This window comes from Nilaparvata lugens, chromosome 1 (assembly GCF_014356525.2).
Source record: "Nilaparvata lugens isolate BPH chromosome 1, ASM1435652v1, whole genome shotgun sequence".
NCBI classification, from domain to species: domain Eukaryota; kingdom Metazoa; phylum Arthropoda; class Insecta; order Hemiptera; family Delphacidae; genus Nilaparvata; species Nilaparvata lugens.
The window spans coordinates 46,994,991-47,000,731 of record NC_052504.1 but is presented as its reverse complement, the minus strand read 5'-3'; positions in this window follow the sequence as shown (position 1 = coordinate 47,000,731).

The following is a 5,741-nucleotide window of genomic DNA, read 5'->3' as shown; positions in this document are numbered from 1 at the left end:
GGGCATTATTGAGTTTAAAGTTGCTTAGAAATTTGGTATGGTAACGAAAATTGAAAGTTTTAGACAATGAATATTTAAAGTGATTAGTTAAGGTATACAAATAAAATAACAGAGAAACTTTTTCGAGTACCTAGGTAATGTTAAAATGGTTATCTGTGAAAGTAGAAATAAATATTGGAACAGTACTGAACGGGTTAAATTAAAATAAAATTAACAGTGAAATTCTTCTAGTTGGATTTGAAATGAAAAGGGAGAATCTCTTGAATTAAGCATGAGTTTAAATTATTCTATAGTTGAGAGTTGAAAGGTTGATTAAAAATTTAAATGGGGATATAAGGTAGAAATATGTAGGAAAATTCGTGTCAAAAGGAAATAGAATTTTTGTTGGGAAAATTAAATTGAGGTAATTAACAGTAGTAGGACCCTTTAGAGATAAGTAGTCAAAAAGTATTAATAAATAAAAAAAAAGGAAAATCTTTAATGAAATGATCATTTTTTTTTAATGATGAATAGTAAAATTGCAATCAAGTTTTCCATGTGAATAAGTTGGGATATTTTGAGATCTAGTAGAGTCATTGAAACTAGTTGGATATGAAGTTTATTGTTGAGAAATAATTATGTGAAGCTCCAGTAAGGTTGGAAATGTCAGTGCACTTGTAAATCAGTAATAGTGTAATAGTAGCCTATGCTTCCAGTGTTTTGAGAAAATGTCACGTACTTTGAGTTTGAGATAAATAACCATGATCGCTGTCGAGTCAATTTATCTAGTTGAAGTTGTAGGCAGTAAGAAAATGACAATACTCTAGTGAGAAGCGAAATACAGAATTATTATTGTAGATTAAAGCCTGGCACCCGATATCATAGTTTTGTTTTGACTAGCGTTCTGTGGTAGAGGTTTCCTACTGGAATATTATAATGAATAGTGTTTTTCTCATGATTGTAGAATGCAAAATCACGCTTGAGTCATGTTGAAAAATACCTGAAACAGATCAGAAAAAAATAGGAAACAGATCAGCCTATTGAAGACAAGATTTTTTGTCATGAGTTATAAATTGGATAAGTTTTTGTGAGTATGGCGCCACTCTATAGCCTTGTCTCTATACACCCAACGAGATCCCTAATGAATGAGAAGGAGAAAGGAGAAAAAGAGTTATGATAAAGATATTTACCGTATTTGTTAGAAGGATTCATTACGGGTTCATGAAGGGTTTATTAGTCAAAGATTTTGTTACGTGACAATATAAAGTATATAGAAGAAATTCCGGAATGTAAATAACTTGCGCAACTAGATTAGTCATTAAATTATGTTATTAACTTCGTAATATTAAATATATTTAGGTAGGTGAATTAGGTTTAATTTTATTTCATGCAAGGCTGCATACTCGGGATAAATGAAATTATTGTACAGTTTTCCCACGGTAGTAGATAATTGATTGTTTGGTAAATCGGGTGATGATCAATTTTTGAAGTCATCAACAGTCATAATGCAATGTATGTATGTGATGTCTCTAATAATAATAAGTTATTTAGCATAAGACGATTTATCATAATATTCTATACTATACCCATTTTCAATAGCTTAATACTCATCCATTCATAGTTAAGAATTATACATTCACATAGTTAGGAGTTAGTACATATAGATAAAATATATTCGCATTCATTAAATAATAAGGATAATGTCTAAGGCCTCATATTTTATATTCTATTCGCTTTATATTTTAGTTCACTTTAATACAATTCAGTGATAGAGATTTCCTGCTGGAATACAATAATAGATAGAAATTTTCATAGCTACGGAATGTACATCAACCGAGTGTCATTGCTCTCCGATGGCTCGCTAGCATTGCAGTTTCAACCATTATTATCTTTGAATCATAGTCGATGTAGAATAGTATTGCCTACTGAATTGCTTTATATTGTTAAAAATATATTGCACTCTCAACTCTATAGTAATGATAGTTAGATTTCAATACATTCAGCTGAGTGAAAAGGTTTCATCCTTTACTATTATGATCAAACGTACTTCATATTTTACAACAGCAGAGTAACATAGAACCAATTAAAACTATGATGTCTTTTAAACGTTTTCCCTTGTTAGAGTTTGCCAAGAAAATAACCAGGGACTCAATAAAGTGATTGAAGTATTCAAGATTATTATACTCGGTCCGTCTTTAGGACCTACTTAAAAAGTGGACATGCCCATATTGTTTTGTCATGACTCTTGCCACAGTTTTAAAGACTCTTGCCACAAATCTCAATTAGTTATACATTTTGCTGAATTTCGAAATGATTAAAGAGATTTCTTTTGAAGAGGGCCCGCTTCAAATTGGATCCTACTATCAATCCAGAAATTTGACTCTCCAAATCATACAGAATGCCTCTATGGTAACATATACTGATTAGATTTCTTTTTGCGTGTTTCACACCGTAAGGAGCGGGAGTGTGCCGAGCACTCCTTTTAATTCAGGCCTTTTCCCAAGTTATAATAGTAAATTTAATACGCAATAGACTAGAGCCATTATTGTAAGTGAGTTAGCGAAATAAATTATTTTCTCTCTCTATATGAACGGCTATGACTTCGAGTTTCCCATGATAGATATTTAAAAATTGTGGCTCCGAGTCGTCGAGGATGTAGATTATGGAATTATCTCTAATACTTAGCCTTCCTGCCGCGACATAAAGTGCGATAAGTTGGAAAACAGCAAGCATTGAAATTATAACAAACTACCGATTTTGCAGTTACTATTTGGTCCAAAGGCTCTAGAAGCCATGCAACGATTGGTCAAATTGATTCCATTCGCCCAATAGGAGACCTGTTTCTAAATACAGTAGTGGGGATTCCCCAGTTGAGAGACCAGATTACGTTCCGGAGGACACTTTGCTAGGAGCACTACGAGAGTAAAGATGTAGTCACTATGTTTCACCCTTTTTGGGCAGGTTTATAAGTTTATTTCAGTAGTTAATGTAGGAGTTAGTTTTATTTTTATTAAAGTTTAAATTTTCTAGTAGTGCCATGTCCTGAAAGGTTTAATTGTGTTTCTTCATCATGTACGAATAATTGTTTCTTCAAATAACCGCTAAGGTACGTAAAATAAGGTTAAAATATAATTTAGGGAATTTAATTGATTGAAACTTTCATAAGAGTATTGAATTAATTAAGCCTGTTATTTTTCAAGTTAATAATATTGATTGAGAATAATCCTTTTGATTTCATTAGTGATGGAAGATAATTATAAATTTTTTTTTCTAAAGAAGTATAGAAAGTTTCAGTAACGTTACATTGAGTTATTGTTTCTGGAGATATATTATCGTAGAGTATTGCTGAAAGTCAGGAAGATAGCCTTTAAATTGGAATGAAACTTTTAAGATTATGTTCATATTGAGTCTATGACATTTTTTAATTTATATTTTTCAGACTCTGTTTTCTTATGTCATTAAGGCTTTCGAATGATTTAGTAAATTTTTATGATAGAAATCTTAATAGACAAAGAAGAAAGTTTTTCTTTTCCAGGAAATAAATATTAATGAATGTTCAAATTTTAATACTATTTAAATTACTTTCTATGTGTCTACTAATTTATTTAATTAAAGGTAAAAACTATCCACAAGATGAATCTTATAAGGCAAACATTATCTTTCTTAAAGTGAAATTTTCAATATTTTTTCTTTTATTGTGTTATAAAGTGTCTTGTTTTATTAGGTGATAAATTCATAATTTCAGTTGATACTAGTTTTTGGACTTGTATTTGTAGGTAAATCAAATCATAAACTCTGGAATGTTCATTTTTAATTAAGGTTCTGAGCAGTTTTGGGCGAATGCCCGTTATTTACACTTGGATTGTGTCCTATAGTTCATAAATAATGAATAAAATAAATGTTGGCTGGCGCACAAGTTTCCAACAATACTAGCCGAGCTACTATATGAAAAATTATATTTGATTTCGCAAACCAAACGAAAAATATCATATAAGTTAGCATCATTTCAATTTGAATTATTTGTGAAGAAAGATCCATTAATTCTGATAAAAAGAATCAGTAGTTTAAAGATAAAAATCTATATAAAATGAGGATTCAAATAGAATGAGAGAATTTAATTAATTGTAATCAATAGAAAACTCCTGTTTTAGCTTTTGATGAATGTAGGAAGAGTTAGAAATTAATGCTGTAATACATTTATTTACAGCGGTTCATGAGTGTCCCCAACCAACTTCTTGTACTACCACCCCTTTGGTTCCGCAACTTTATGTAACACCGCTTCAAGACACCCGTTCAGACGACAGGTCTAGGGACGTAAGAGGACATCGCCGTCAAGCCAAATTCCACCGGTAAAAGCTCACCGCCAAAAACAAGGTACTGTAACCCCGACGATAAAGCAACGTACAGACCAACGAAAGTGCAGTGTAGTGAAACAAAGGTTCATTCGAGAATGTCAATCAAAAGTGGGGATTCAAAATTATATGAAATGGGTTATATGGGTTACTATCAACGAAACTTGGGTTCAACGGGCTTTTCTTTCTTGAGTAATTCCATGTTGAAATGAACTTGTTATTTGATGACTGATATTGTTTGGTTTTGTGACGTATTGCTATCTAATCGGGGATAGTAATGCGCCCCCGAATCAGATGAAGAATGTCACCAAAGTAACATGAAATTGTTGTTTCTGTTGTTCGATTTTAGTTGCCAATGTTTATTGAAGCTGTTTGTATTTTTCTCTTATTTCAAATTGTAGTGTTATTCTATAGTATAAACCTATTAAATCAGGCATGGCAAGATTAATTGAAGTTTTCTTGACTCTAGCCCGTTCACCTGCATGAATTAGGTATAGACTCAGGTAATTTCTAGATGTGTCGGCCTATTTCTAAATTCTAAATTTTATTCAAAATTATCTTATCTATCATCTTTTAAAAAGTGCAGGCACATAGGTTATGAAAAAATTTTTATAAAAGGAACTGAGAAAGCAAAGTTTTCAAGAAGATTGTATACTAACGTTCAATGTATACCAGAGGATTTTGCAAAACCCGATTTCAGCTTTTTCACTAGTTCATGGTGTTATGCTGTGTGTAACATTCATAAAAATAGACCAGATGGAGGGTGTGCTTTGTTCAGTGCTCAACATTATAATTCTTTGTTGTTTAAAAATATGTATGAAACAAATAATTTCATGTGTGAAAACAATTGAATGCAAAGTATGAAAATGGCCGCGATGTACACGAATTCGCAGAAAAGAAACTTCGCTTATTATGGATTTTTCTACAACGGAAAAGAGATTCAGTGTGTTTATTGCATGCATGCATTGAGACTGCATAAAGCACGTACATGTTGCCTGTCTACAATTAATAAAGAAAGACCGCTTAATTACTCTATAATAGTACCAGCCTACACTTAGTTTTGTTCATTCGCTTATTATGGACCCGAGAAAGTGGTTGGCTGCTGACAACGAGTTGGAAGTGAGGTTAAAAAACTGTATTGATTGGTATGATGTGTGTGAAAGTGCAATTGGGAAATCAACTCGTAAAAATTATAGTTTGGCGAAACAATTAAAAGACATTTTTCTAAGCACGGTTAATTTAAATGACATAAGAGACTATCTATGTTATTATCGTCCTCATAATTTGTGTATAGATAAGTAAATTAAAATTGAAGATGAAATTATGAATACTTGTAGTGAAATGTGTAAATAAACTTTTTCTGTGTTCAAATGATTTTTCATTCCAATATCCCACTCACTTTTTAGTTTA